Here is a 13,552-nt window from a genome sequence, read left to right as displayed (position 1 = left end):
GTCTTAGTTGCCACACAGAAGAGCCTTCGTTGTGGCTCTCGGTTCAGCAGTTGCCTCAAGGCATGTGGGATCTTAGTTCCCTGACAAGGGATGGAACCATAGCCCTATGCATTACAAGGTGGTTTCTTAATGCGGGACACTAGGAAAGTCCCTAAATGTGCATTTTAAAATTACATATCTCAGAGCCCCATCCGTGGAAATTTAAACACAAGTGGTCTTGAGTGAGACCCAGGAATCAGTGTTTTTAAAATGATCCTGTGATGATTCTAATGAGCCTTTGGATTTAGAAACCTCTGGTTTTTAAAGTATCTTGCTTCTCTTTATTCCTCCCTCCCTCCACCTTAGTCTCTAGAGGGAAGTCAAAAAAGCAGATGGGAAGAGAAAAGTAAAGATGAACAAATATGTGGCCCTATAAACTCACCCTTGGGAGAGAAACTGCCCCAGGTCCCAATGGTTTTCCAGTTTTCAGTTCTAGTCCCTTATGAGCCTAGGTTCTCTTTCAACCTTTGGATTCATTTATTTAAGTATTCATTTAGAAATGTGCCAGGTGCTGGGGAAATAGCAGCTAGCCGTCAAAGTCGCTGTGTCCAGAGATGACAAATGCTATGAGGAAAAGTAAAGCAAGATAAGAGGATGGAGAGGGGCAAGAGGGATGAAACTATTTTAGCCAGGGAAGGCCTATCTGAAATGAGTTTCAGGAAATAACCTCTGGGGCTCCCCTGGTGGCTCAATAATAAAGAACCTGCCTGCCAATGTAGAAGGCATGCGTTCAGTCCCTGATTCCGGAAGATCCCATACGCCAAGAAGCAATTAAGCCCATGTGCCACAACTATTGAGCCTGTGCTCTAGAGCCTGGAATCGCAACTATTGAGCCCATACGCCACAATTACCGAAGCCTTCACGCCCTAGAGCCTGTGCTGTGCAACGAGAGAAGCCACGGCAACAAGAAGCCGACACACTTGCAATGAAGAGTAGCCCCCGCTCGCTGCAACTAGAGAAAAAGCCCGCACAGCAACAAAGACCCAGTATAGCCAAAAATAAACAAATGAAATTATTATCTTTTTAAAGCAAACGCAATACTGCTGTACCCCCATAATAAATTTGAGAAGATAGATAGGGACTGAGGCATCATTGGAGTATCCAGTGGCCGGCCCAACAACCGTCTATTAACAGGCTAGCCAGAACTCCTCTACCACTACTATGCGACACTCCTGGCCTCTGCAGGTACATTTAATGAATCTTAATGATCTTTGGCATCTGGTCCCATCACTTCCTGGGAAATAGATGGGGAAACAGTGGAAACAGCATCAGACTTTTTTGGGGGGGCTCCAAAATCAATACAGATGGTGACTGCAGCCATGAAATTAAAAGACGCTTACTCCTTGGAAGAAAAGTTATGACCAACCTAGATAGCATATTCAAAAGCAGAGACATTACTTTGCCGACTAAGGTCCATCTAGTCAAGGCTATGGTTTTTCTGTGGTCATGTATGGATGTGAGAGTTGGACTGTGAAGAAGGCTGAGCACCGAAGAATTGATGCTTTTGAACTGCGGTGTTGGAGAAGACTCTTGAGAGTCCCTTGGACTGCAAGGAGATCCAACCAGTCCATTCTGAAGGAGAACAGCCCTGGGATTTCTTTGGAAGGAATGATTCTAAAGCTGAAGCTCCAGTACTTTGGCCACCTCATGAGAAGAGTTGACTCATTGGAAAAGACTCTGATGCTGGGAGGGATTGAGGGCAGGAGGAGAAGGGGACGACGGAGGATGAGATGGCTGGATGGCATCACCGACTCGATGGACATGAGTCTGAGTGAATTCTGGGAGTTGGTGATGGACAGGGAGGCCTGGCATGCTGCAATTCATGGAGTCGCAAATGGTTGGACACGATTGCGCGACTGAACTGAACTGAACTGAGTGATTTTTGCATTGTTTGCTCCAGATTTAAAGCACCAGGTAGGAATCCCCAGAAGGTCCATTGGTTAGGATTCCATGCTTCCACTCTTGGGGTCCCTGAGTTCAATCCCTGGTCCAGAAACTAAGATCCCACAAGTCTCATGGCATGGCCAAAAAAAGAAAAAGGAGGAAGCACAAGGTGAGTGAAGCTGCAAGGTCAAGTCTAAAGCCACCTGCCAGTACTCCACCTGCAGTGTACAGGAGACAGAAACTCTCTCTGGGGGCAACCAAGAAGAGAATCCCAGCATGGACTCCCCGAAAGCTGCCATCTCATGAGAGAGTCCCCTGATAGAAGGCTTTGTATACTGCACTATCAAAAAAAAGGCACAATATCACTATAGTTTCTCTTTCTTACAACTAAAGGAGTCCTAATATAACCCCCAGAGGAAGGCTGTAACCTTAAGATCAACAGAGTGCAAAATTCTATTCTGTCCTGGGACATTTAATAAGCATTAACTAGGCACAGTGCCAGGATGTTAAAGACCCAAATGTGTAGAGGAAGAAAATAGATTCTTGAGTTAATGATCCTTAAAGCCTAGATCATCTTTTAACCTCAGATATGCAGATGATATCTGAGGGCTTCCCTGGTGGCTCAGCTGATAAAGAATGCCTGCAATGTGGGAGACCTGGGTTTGATCCCTGGGTTGGGAAGATTCCCCTGGAGGAGGGCATGGTAACCCACTCCAGTATTCCTGCCTGGAGAGTCCCCATGGACAGAGGAGCCTGGTGGGCTGCCATCCATGGGGTAGCAAACAGTATGACATGACTTAGCTACTGAACAACAATAACAACAACAACAAAGGTCTAGATGAGGAGACAAAACATATATAAAATTTTTCAAAATAAGACAGCATATTTCATCGGCCAAAAAAGTGTTACTGCTAATGCAAAACAGTTGGATATAGTGCGTTAAAACCCTTGCTCTAAAACTAGACTACCTGAGTTTGAGTTCTGCCTCCATCCATTACTAAGGGCAAAACTCTGTGAATGTTAGTTTCTCTGGGCCTCAATTTTCTCATTTGTAAAAATGTGGATAATAGGGCTTACCTGGTGACTCTGGTAAAGAATCTGCCTGCCAATGCAGGAGACCAGGGTTTGATCCCTGGTCTGGGAAGATCCCACATGCCATGGGGCAACTAAGCCAGAACACCACAACTACTGAGCTGCGCTCTAGCGTCCCAGAGCCGCCAACTACTGAGCCCGTCTCTGCAACAAGAGAAGTCACTGCAATGAGAAGTCCTTGCACCACAACTAGAGAGTAGCCGCCACTCACTACAACTACAGAAAGCCCACATGCAGCAACGAAAAGACCCACCACAGCCAAACACTAAAATGAATAATTAAATAAATCTTCTTTTAAAATGTGGATAATAAACATATCTACCTTGCAGAGTTCCAGTGAAGATTGAACTGAGATAATCCATTTAAAACCCTTCACACTATGCCTGGTCAACACACAGTTAGCACCAATACAGGTTAGCTAAACTGTATTTAATAGCTACTGTATTTTATCAGTAAAAATTGATAAAATTGTTTGTAAGATCAGTCATTATTTTATAAATTACAATGAAAGAAAAATCCCTTCCAATAAACTCTAATACGATGCTTTCCTATAACTTAGGAGTTTTCTATACAATCTCATCCTCCATGCACCAAGAATGTGGTGCAGCATTAAAAGAGTGCTCCCAAGGACTTCCCTGGTTAAGACTCTCTGCTCCCAGTGCAGGAACCTGTGTGCACGCTAAGCTGCTTCAGTCATGTCTGACTCTTTCCCACCCTATGAACTGTAACCCATCAAGCTCCTCTGTCCATGGGATTCTCCAGGCAAGAATACTGGAGTGGGTTGCCATGCCCTCCTTCAGGGGGTCTGCCCGGGCCAGGGATTGAACCCAAGTCTCTTATGTCTCCTGCACTGGCAGGTGGGTTCTTTACCACTAGTGCCACCTGGGAAGCCCTTCAGTGCAGGAGGTTTGGGTTCAGTTCTTGGTCAGGGAGCTAAGATTCCACATGCATCATGAGGTGTGGCCAAAAAAAAACATAAAACAGTGCTCCCAATAGTCTCCAGGATTCTCTACCACATTACTGGCATCCCTTTTATAAATCTCTCTGAACATCAGTTACATTCAACGTATGTGGTACCAACAATGCCTTTAACTCAGCTGAAGTGATGACAATTTGAATATCTATGACCATAATTACTAATAATTGCATCTATGTCCACATGACTGATGATGTATGCAGAAGCATCCTGATTTCACAGACGTTAATGTGTTTTTTTAAAAAAATTGGATTCTTAGAACTTTTTGAAGTATTATGATTTATAAAATTCTAAGGGACTCAAAGCCAGGAGTTTGTTCAGGAGCTCAAATTCTGCAGTCTTATAAACCAAAAGGACAAAAAGCAATAGCTTTGACAGATGTTTGCAATGAATCATCTTTGTTGCTGTAAACTTGTAGAAAACTGTTAAAATTGTTACTATAGTGAACACTAAAAGGAAAGTATTTTCAGGACTGCCAGGCCAAACTGATGTGCAGAGAAGTTTCCTCAGAATCTAAGAAGTGTAACAGTGGAAGGGAAACATGTGAGACTTCACTCTATTCCTTCCACATTACTCTGATCATCTAAAAGTCACCCAGGGAATTCCCTGGTGGTCCAGTAGTTAGGACTCCACACTTCCGCTGTAGGGGGCCTGGGTTCTGTCCCCTGTAGGGGAACTAAGACCCCACAAGATGCATGGCATGGCCAAAAATAAAATAAAGGTCATCCAGCCTTTTTAGAAAATTCCTCCAGTGAGAGTAAACTCAAAACTTGCAAAGGTAGTTTGGGGACTTCCCTGGCCCTCTGGTGGTTAAGACTCTGCTCCCAAGGGACACAGGTTCGATCTTTGTCAGGTGACAACAGCAACAACAAAAAACCAACTTTCAAAGGAAGTTTGCCTCACTTTAGGGAAATTCTGCTCATAGTTCTTCTGTATATTAAAAAACAAAATTCTTACTTCCATGCCATCCACCTCTTGGCCCCAGTCCTATACTTTAGAACCATGCCCTCAAACATATTCACTTCATTCCACCTCAAGTTCTCCCCTCAACGTCCTTCACCTCACCTCCCCACCTCTTTAAGCCACATCTTCTCTCTTCCAGGGTCCATCAATTTCGAGGGTCAACAATAAGGGCTGAGATCAGCTGTGCGGTTCTTCTGCGGGGCCTATGTGGAATCACACAGCTGTAACCATCTGGCAGCTGGACTGGGCTGGGTGGTCTAGGATGGCCTCACTCATGTGTCCAGTGGTTGTCCTGGCTGTCAGCTCCGTGTCTCTCCACGTTGTCTGTTGTCCCCAAGGGGTCTGGTCTACTTTACCAAAAGCATCATGACGGCAAGAAAGTAAGAACAGAAACTACAAGCCCTCTTAAAACCCAGGCTCAGAACTCACACAGTGACAACTCTTCCACATTTTCTTTGCCAAAACAAGAACAGTCCAGCTTAGACTAAAGAGGTAGATAAGCAGACTTCACTTGTTAGGAGGAGCAACAAAGTCACAATGCAAAGGGGTGTGCATACCAGCAAGTGCTTAGCATTTTACTTCACTTACTTTCCTCAACAACCTATGAAATAGGCACTGTTATTATGTCATGTTAGATATGAGCAGGACTGATACACTTATAAGGTGGGACTTGAAAGTTATAACTGGAAAAACTACTGTTATTTCTCCACTTTCCATTCAAACCACTTCTGTAGGGATGAAATCTAAGGCAAGTCCTATGACTTTAGTGGTCACTCTTAGAAAATAAAAAGTCTGCTTTTCAGGTTTCTGAGACAGTCTTAGTCCAGTAATTAAAATGCCCAGTCCTAGGTAATAGGTTGATTTCCAACTTCTCGCTTTGCAATCATTATAATAACACTAACTGATTCAGACAAGACTCATCAGTGGATGCTAAATATTCTCGGTGAAAATTTGATGAGGAGAAGGAGATTTATAGTGTCTCAAAATACCTCCCTTCAAAATCATTATTCATTTCAAATGGGAAAATTGTCACTTTATGATGGAGAGATCTGCCAGACACTGCCTTATCCAAGCAATCAAAGTTAACATGAATAATAATGGGACAAACTGACACCAAGTGCCTCTTGATGTGACGTACTAAGAAGAGCACAGCATCAGTTTGGGAACAGTCCTGCTAAGAATGCAAATTTTCAACTTAATCATGAGGAAATATCCAATTAACTCAAATTGGGGAATGTTATGCAAAATGAATGCCCTATATAATCTTAAAAGTATCAAAGGTCATGCAAGACAAAAACTGCTGAAGAACTGGCCAGATTAAAGAAGAATAAACACACAGGAGGGCCTCCCAGACCGTGCAGTGGTAAAGAATCTGCCTGCCAGTGCAGAAGACTCAAGAGATGTGGATTCAACCCCTGTGTCAGGAAGATCCCCTGGAGGAGGAAACGGCAACCCACTCCAGTATTGTTGCCTAGAAAATTCCATGGACAGAGGAGCCTGGCAGGCTCTACAGTCTAGGGGGTTGCAAAGAGCTGGACACAACTCTTTGCACACATATACAAACACGCATGTAATCCATGAGACACTAAATGTAACACATGAGAGGGACTCACTTTAGGGGTAAGACCTCACAGGATACTGACAGTGACCACTCTCTTCTAATTCCCAGCCTTCCTTACCCTTGCGATAGGGTGTAGTTAGCAAAAGTTGGGGAATTTGTTTAACCTCCTCCTCTTTAACTCCTGATTTGATGATCTTATCCATCATTTTGGAATTGGGGATAGTTGGTAACATTTAGGGGGGACTCATTTAAAATGCAGAAAAGAAACTCTATTTTAAAATACCATTATATGAGGGACTTCCCTGGTGGTTCTGTTGCAGGAAGGCGGACCCCTTTCAGGGCCTGAAACTGGGCTCTTGTCTAACACTCGGAAATGAATTGTCCGAGGAGACACATGTGCTGACAAAGTAAGAGATTTTATTGGGAAAGGGCACCCGGGTGGAGAGCAACAGGGTAAGGGAACCCAGGAGAACTGCTCTGCCACATGGCTTGCAGTCTCAGGTTTTATGGTGATGGGATTAGTTTCCGGGTTGTCCTTAGCCAATCATTCTGACTCAGAGTCCTTCCTGGTGGTGCACACCTTGTTCAGCCAAGATGGACGTCAGAGAGAAGGATTCTGGCAGGTGGTCGGACATGTGGTGTCTCCTTTTGACCTCTCCCGAATTCTTCCGGTTGGTGGTGGCTTATTAGTTCTGTGTTCGTTAGCAGGACCTCCTGTCATAAAACAGCTCACTCAAATGGTTACTATGGTGCCTGGCCAGGGTGGGCGGCTTCAATTAGTATGCTTCCCCTAACAGTTCAGTGATGAAGAATCTGCTTTCCAATGCAGGGGACGTGGGTTTGTTCCCTGGTCAGAGAGCTAGGGTCCCACATGCCACTGAGCAGCTAAGCCCACGTAGACAGTCCATGGGCCACAATGAAAGATCCCACGTGCCACAACTAAAACCTGACGCAGTCAAATAAATAAATTTTAAAATAAAATACCACTTTATGAGGAAACTAATACTTTAAAAGTTTAAGTAACTTGGTCTACGCCACAGATAATGAAAAACAGAATTGGGATTCAAAAATCAGTATCAAATTTATGCTTATAAACTTCTACCTTGGTAGATTTGGCCTGTTCTTGGCTGCTGTATCTTTTTAGCTCCTGATTAGGTCATTTAAGGAATTTACTCTGTATCTTAATAACTATTTATCTAGCACTTACTATAATGTGCCATATATATTGTCTCACTTTATTTTTTACAACTGTATCATGTAGCTATTATTGTGACTTAAGAGTGACAAAACTCCACTTGTGCCACAACTAGAGAAAGCCCACATGCCTCAACAAAGACCCAGTGCAGCATTAAACAAAAAAGTGTTTAAAAAAAAAAAAGAAAAAGAAAAACAAGATTAAGAGAACATAAATGGCAATATTGAAATTGGCATATCCAGTAGCTGAGATTATGGGCCAATTTTATTTTTCTTTCTGCTAATCTGTATTTTCCAAAGTGTCTCAGTGCATTACTTTTGCAATGGGAAAGGACAGCTTTGTTGTTGTTGCTGTTATTTTAACAAGGCTCACAACATGAGTGAAAACTCTGGAGCAGGAGTCATGGTGAGAAGACTGAAAGGACACTCAAGGGCCTCTGGCATGAACACTTAAGGACCAAGACTTACATTCCAATATGCAAATTAAGAATGGCTTGTATTTCACTCCAGATGGGTTTTAAAAAATAGCTTTGGATTTTCTCAAAAGGTTTAAAAAAAAAAAGGTTTGGCTCAAAGTCCTAGATTTCTGCATCATTAAGCAAAGAATAAATGACCAATTACTTTCTGCCAGGCACTATTCAGAAAGTACTTTGCATGTATTAAATCAACTAATCTTCAAAGTAACCCTAAGACATAAAGACAATTATTATTCCCATTTTACAGGTGAGAAAACTTCTTTGAATCTTGATCAGTCAAGTAATTTTCCCAGTGTCTTACAGCTAAAAAATGGTAGATCGTCAATTGAATCCAGACCTTTTATTTCTAGAGTCTGCATTCTCAAGTTTTGCTTGAAATATAATGATGGCAGAATTTAAACATATTAGTCATAAAACCATTTAATATTCCTGTACTCTCCTTGAAAGTGAAAGTGAAAGTGAAGTCGCTCAGTCGTGTCCGACTCTTTTCGACACTGTGGACTATAGCCCAACAGGCTCCTCAGTCCATGGGATTCTCCAGGCAAGAATACTGGAGTGGGTTGCCATTTCCTTCTCCAGGGGATCTTCCCGACCCAGGGATTGAACCCAGGTCTCCTGCACTGCAGGCAAACGCTTTAACCTCTGAGCCACCAGCGATATGGCATCCCAATGGACCAGCCCTAAATTTTTTAAGCCAGGAACTGACCGAAATGTTATGCGCCTCAAGGATAAAACCTGGCAGATTTAGAACAGAAAGCAGGATAGCTAATTTACACTGTTGTATTTGTTTTTGGTATATGGCAGGGAGATCCAGTGAGATATATATATATATATTCAGTTATATATGTGTATGCTTTCTTATATTCCTCTCCTTTATGAGTAACCATTATTCTTATCTCTATCCTCATATACATTATAATGTTATAACACCATCATGTTAAAAATTGTAATGCATATGATAAATTATTATAACAAAAATGTGACCAATTTTTTCATTTACCATATAAATAGTTGTCAGTTATACTGCCATTTTCATTACCTATGTTTCAAGAGAATCATAGGTCCCTAAAATAGTCCTTGAGTTTCTCTTCCAAATTGTCAATGCTCAAATATTACAAACAAAACCAAGACTGGAAGTACGCTAATCAGTTTGTTCAGATCTCTCTTCAATTGAACTATGTCTTAATCTATTATGGACAGAAAGCATGCTCTGTGGAATTTAGTTTGATGGTTATATGTACATGAATCTTATTTATGAAATTTATATAAAACCTTTGTTTCTTTGCTCTAATTTCTTTATATTTTATTGAATGATGTCTTTGTTAATATCTTATGATTTAGAAAGCTGTTTTCTCTAAAATTATAAAACTTACCATTTTCAAAAGTGAAACTTAGCTAAGTAAGGGATTTTTGTAATGCTTTTGCCAACATTAGCAATAATAATGAAGAGTTTATATCAAATCACTGTGGCCAGTGCAACTTCAAAATAAGTTTCATTTTTCCTGCAAAGGCCACAAATCACTCTTTGCTCAAAATCTATTATTTCGTTTAACTTTTATAATGTACCTTGTATCTTGTTTAAATTAAATGCAACTACTTCGACAAAATTTAGGAAGCATTTTCTTCATGTGGTCAGGAGTGATATTGTATATGATTCAGCAAGATGTTCAAAGTTTGGACAGATTCGGAATGTTGTATGTAATCTTCTATTTGTTCCAAAGAATATGAGTGCTATTGACATGAGTAAGTCTAACAGATGTGAACGAAGTTCAGAAGTGGTTTCACGAATGTTCTGGATTTGGTGCTAAAATAAAGCATGTGCCCTTTATTTTAGCAGGACAGTTATCACAGGCTTCATCATGCATGGAGGGGCTCTGTAATAGACTTCTAGGGCCCCATGGTACACCTATGAACATAGGAGTTACTGATAGATCATACTCAGTGCCCTGAGCTCTCATTGCCCCACAGCACAGGCCTGGCATAGGTGTTCTCAATGCACCTTGGTCAAAGTCCCAAGGACTGGTCTGAGGCAAGGGATTAGGTGGCACAAACTCAACAAACAGAATTCAAGGAGAAAGGATTCTGCCCTGCACGTAATATGTGTTACATATGCATCAACTGGACAAAGAGAGTGCAGGGAAGATCTAGTCTCTCTAAGACCTAAGAATATAACAAGGGATCTTCAGCTCAGGAAGAGTGCTAAGTAGTGTGTGAACCCAAGGCTGAGGTCTCATATTGAGGGCCTTGGAAACAGCCTTGAAGAAGCTCTACCTGTAGGTACACTGGCATCTGTGGCAGCCTAATCGTCCTTCTGCAGACAGGCTCAGTCCCTCAGAGTGAGCCCTCTGCTAACCTATCAAAGGAGGGAAAGAAACATGCTTCCAGGACCCTTCAGATTTGGTTCTTAGCAGACTTGCCTTTGGCAATCTTTTGAATCAAAGCTTAAAACTGAAAAATGTTTTATCAGTCTTTCACTTAAGCCAAAGGCCTGTGCTTTTTTTACATCAAGTGTGATGCCAATGGAATATTTCTTAATTTTTCACTTTGGTTTTTTTTCTGGTAGTTCAAATGTGCGTGTGTATAAAATTACTCAACATGCATGAGAAATGCTGGGCTGGATAAAGCACAAGCTGGAATCAAGATTGCCAGGAGAAATATCAATAACCTCAGATATGCAGATGACACCACCCTTATGGCAGAAAGTGAAGAACTAAAGAGCTTCTTGATGAAAGTGAAAGAGGAGAGTGAAAAAGTTGGCTTAAAGCTCAACACTCAGAAAACTAAGATCATGGCATCCAGTCCCATCACTTCATGGCAAATAGGTGGGGAAACAGTGGAAACAGTGGCTGACTATTTTTCTGGGCTCCAAAATCACTGCAGATGGTGATTGCAGCCATGAAATTAAAAAATGCTTACTCCTTGGAAGGAAAGTTATGACCAACCTAGACAGCATATTCAAAAGCAGAAACATTACTCTGCCAACAAAGATCTGACTGGTCAAGGCTATGGTTTTTCCAGTAGTCATGTATGGATGTGAGAGTTGGACTATAAAGAAAGCTGAGCACCAAAGAATTGATGCTTTTGAACTGTGGTGTTGGAGAAGACTCTTGAGAGTCCCTTGGACTGCAAAGAGATTCGACCAGTCCATCCTAAAGGAGATCAGTCCTGGGTGTTCATTGGAAGGACTGATGTTGAAGCTGAAACTCCAGTCCTTTGGCCACCTCATGCAAAGAGCTGACTCATTGGAAAAGACTCTGATGCTAGGAAAGATTGAGGTCAGGAGGAGAAGGGAAAGACAAACGATGAGATAGTTGGATGGCATCACTGACTCAATGGACATGGGTTTGGGTGAACTCTGGGAGTTGGTGATGGACAGGGACGCCTGGAATGCTGTGGTTCATGGGGTCGCAAAGAGTCAGACACGACTGAGTGACTGAACTGAATTGAACTGAATTGAACTGAATTGAAGTTAATTATACAAAGATGGGAGTTACTATTGGCTCAGAGGTTAAAGCATCTGCCTGGAATGCGGGAGACCCAGGTTCAATCCCTGCGTCGGGAAGATCCCCTGGAGAAGGAAATGGCAACCCACTCCAGTACTCTTGCCTGGAGAATCCCATGGAGGGAGGAGCCTTGTGAGCTACAGTCCATGGAGTCGCGAAGAGTAGGACACGACTGAGTGAGTTCACTTTCTTTCACTTTTCTTCTCTCACTTTGTTGTTGTTCAGTTGTTCAGTCGTATCTGACTCTTTGTGACCCTATGAAATGCAGCACGCCAGGCTTCGCTGTCCTTCACTATCTCCCAGAGTTTGCTCAAACTCATGACAATTGAGTTGGTGATGTCATCCAACCATCTCATCCTCTCTCATGCCCTTCTCCTGCCCTCACTCTTTCCCAGCATCAGGGTCTTTTGCAGAGAGTTGTCTCTTTGCATCAGGTGGCCAACGGATTGGAGTTCAGCTTCAGCATCAGTCCTTCCAATGAATATTCAGGGTTGATTTCCTTTACGATTGACTGGTTTGATCTCTTTGCAGTCCAAGGGGCTCTCAAGAGTCTTCTCCAGCACCACAGTTTGAAAGCAGCAATTCTTTGGTGCTCAGCCTTCTTTATAGTCCAACTCTCACATCCATACATGACTACTGGAAAAACCATAGCTATGGATATACAGACCTTTGTCAGCAAAGCGATGTCTCTGTTTTTTAATATGCTGTCTTGGTTGGTCATAGCTTTCCTTCCAAGGAGCATTAGTTTTTTGAATGTTGAGTTTTAAGCCAGCTTTTTCACCCTTCTCTTTCACCTTCATCCAGAGGCTCTTTAGTTCTTCTTCACTTTCTGCCATGAGGGTGGTGTTATTTGCATATATGAGATATCAAATTGATCATCTTTTCATCTTTTATTTAATTTTCCATCATAGATGAGGATCATTATCTGTCTTAAATGTTTAGCCATTCTTCAAATTTCAAAATCATTTATTTTAAATCTAGAAACGTTCCACTGCTTTCTGTAAATGCTGTGCTGTTACTATTACTTTAAGAGCATTACAATAATGTCTTACATCACTGTTTGCTTATAATGGTGAAGCTATCATTGTTTTCTGTTTATTTGGCCTTTTTTTTTTCCAGTTCTAGTAATAGCATGTGTGGTTTTGTAGGTATTGGTGACATTTCTATTCTTTTAATCAAGAACCTAAGTATTTCCTGTATATTGTCACCCTGCTTATTTAGCTTATATGCAGAGTACATCATGAGAAACATTGGGCTGGAAGAAGCACAAGCTGGAATCAAGATTGCCAGGAGAAATATCAATAACCTCAGATATGCAGATGATACTACCCTTATGGCAGAAAGTGAAAAAGAACTAAAGAGCCTCTTGATGAAAGTGAAAGAGGAGAGTGAAAAAGTTGGGTTAAAGCTCAACACTCAGAAAACTAAGATCATGGCATCTGGTCCCATCACTTCATGGGAAACAGATGGGGAAACAGTGGGAATAGTGTCAGACTTTATTTTGGGGGGCTCCAAAATCACTGCAGATGGTGATTGCAGCCATGAAATTAAAAGATGCTTACTTCTTGGAGGGAAAGTTATGACCAACCTAGACAGCATATTAAAAGCAGAAACATTACTTTGTGAACAAAAATCTGTCTAGTCCAGGCTATGGTTTTTCTAGTGGTCATGTATGAATGTGAGAGTTGGACTATAAAGAAAGCTGAGTGCCGAAGAATTGATGCTTTTGAAGTGTGGTGTTGGAGAAGACTCTTGAGAGTCCCTTGGACTGCAAGGAGATCCCACTAGTCCATCCTAAAGGAGATCAGTCCTGGGTGTTCATTGGAAGGACTGATGTTGAAGCTGAAACTCCAATCCTTTGGCC

The sequence above is a fragment of the Ovis canadensis genome, chromosome 4, assembly GCF_042477335.2.
Source record: "Ovis canadensis isolate MfBH-ARS-UI-01 breed Bighorn chromosome 4, ARS-UI_OviCan_v2, whole genome shotgun sequence".
Classification (NCBI taxonomy): domain Eukaryota; kingdom Metazoa; phylum Chordata; class Mammalia; order Artiodactyla; family Bovidae; genus Ovis; species Ovis canadensis.
The sequence above is the reverse complement of the archived record's forward strand: the minus strand, read 5'-3'. Positions refer to the sequence as shown.